General features: G+C 41.3%; 1 non-coding gene across 1 annotated transcript; it reads right to left on the bottom strand.

Moving 5' to 3' along the window:
* Positions 1-232: 232 nt before the first annotated feature.
* On the bottom strand, positions 233-336 carry LOC130947815 (small nucleolar RNA R71). The gene has a single exon (XR_009072814.1). It is a non-coding gene; the product is annotated as a small nucleolar RNA R71 (small nucleolar RNA).
* Between the last annotated feature and the right edge of the window lie 1,618 nt (positions 337-1,954).

Here is a 1,954-nt window from a genome sequence, read left to right as displayed (position 1 = left end):
TAGACTTCCATCAGAAGATCCCTACCAGTTCTTAACTGAGTTCTTGCAGATATGTGAGACTGTTAAGACTAATGGAGTAGATCCTGAAGTCTACATGCTCATGCTTTTTCCTTTTGCTGTAAGAGACAGAGCTAGAGCATGGTTGGACTCTCAACCTAAAGATAGCCTGGACTCATGGGATAAGCTGGTCACGGCCTTCTTGGCTAAGTTCTTTCCTCCTCAAAAGCTGAGCAAGCTTAGAGTGGATGTTCAGACCTTCAAACAAAAAGATGGTGAATCCCTCTATGAAGCTTGGGAAAGATACAAGCAGATGACCAAAAGATGTCCTTCTGACATGTTTTCAGAATGGACCATGATAGATATATTCTATTATGGTCTATCTGAGTTCTCTAAGATGTCACTGGACCATTCTGCAGGTGGATCCATTCACCTAAAGAAAACGCCTGCAAAGACTCAAGAACTTATTGACATAGTTGTAAATAACCAGTTCATGTACACTTCTGAGAGGAATTCCGTGAATAATGGGACGCCTCAAAGGAAGGGAGTTCTTGAAATTGATGCTCTGAATGCCATATTGGCTCAGAATAAAATGTTGACTCAGCAAGTCAACATGATTTCTCAAAGTCTGAATGGATGGCAAAATGCATCCAACAGGACTAAAGAGGCATCTTCTGAAGAAGAAGCTTATGATCCTGAGAACCTGCAATAGCAGAGGTAAATTATATGGGTGAATCTTATGGAAACACCTATAACTCATCATGGAGAAATCATCCAAATTTCTCATGGAAGGATCAACAAAAGCCTCAACAAGGCTTTAATAATGGTGGAAGAAATAGGCTCAGTAGTATCAAGCCTTATCCATCATCTTCTCAGCAACAGACAGAGAATTCTGAGTAGAGTACCTCTAACTTAGCAAATTTAGTCTCTGATCTGTCTAAGGCCACTTTAAGTTTCATGAGTGAGACAAGGTCCTCCATCAGAAATTTGGAGGCACAAGTGGGCCGACTGAGTAAGAAAGTCACTAAAACTCCTCCTAGTATTCTCCCAAGCAATGCAGAAGAGGATCCAAAAAGAGAGTGCAAGGCCATTGACATAATCAATATGGCCGAATGCACAAGGGAGGGGAAGGACGTGAATCCTAGTCAGGAAGACCTCCTAGGACGTCCTCTGAACAAAAAAGAGTTCCAAACTGAGGAACCTAAGGAATCTAAGGCTCACCTAGAGACCATAGAGATTCCATTGAACCTCCTTTTACCATTCATGAGCTCTGAGAACTATTCTTCCTCTAAAAAGGATGAAGATGTAACTAAAGAGCAAGTTGTTCAATATCTAGAAGCCATCATGAAGCTAAATGCCAAGTTATTTGGTAATGAGAGGAAGCGTGAACAACTTCTCTCAATGTAGAGTTAAACAGAGCCCCTGATGAGCGGATAATTTATACGCTTTTTGGCATTGTTTTTAGATAGTTTTTAGTAAGTTCAAGCTACTTTTAGGGATGTTTTCATTAGTTTTTATGTTAAATTCACATTTCTGAACTTTACTATGAGTTTGTGTATTTTTCTATGATTTCAGGTAAATTCTGGCTGAAATTGAGGGACTTGAGCAAAACTCTGATAGGAGGCTGACAAAGGACTGCTGATGCTGTTGGAATCTGACCTCCTTGCACTCGAAATGGAATTTCTGGAGCTACAGAACTCCAAATGGCGCTCTCTCAACGGCGTTGGAAAGTAGACATCCAGAGCTTTCCAGCAATATATAATAATCCATACTTTATCCGGGAATTGATGACGTAAACTGGCGCTCAACGCCAGTTCCATGTTGCTGTCTGGAGTAAAACGCAAGAAAAACGTCACGACCCGGAGTTGAACGCCCATAACACGTTACAACTTGGCGTTCAACTCCAAGAGAAGCCTCAGCTCGTGGATAGATCAAGCTCAGCCCAAACATGCACCAA

Source organism: Arachis stenosperma, chromosome 1 (assembly GCF_014773155.1).
Source record: "Arachis stenosperma cultivar V10309 chromosome 1, arast.V10309.gnm1.PFL2, whole genome shotgun sequence".
Lineage (NCBI taxonomy): Eukaryota > Viridiplantae > Streptophyta > Magnoliopsida > Fabales > Fabaceae > Arachis > Arachis stenosperma.
The sequence above is the reverse complement of the archived record's forward strand: the minus strand, read 5'-3'. Positions and strand labels throughout refer to the sequence as shown.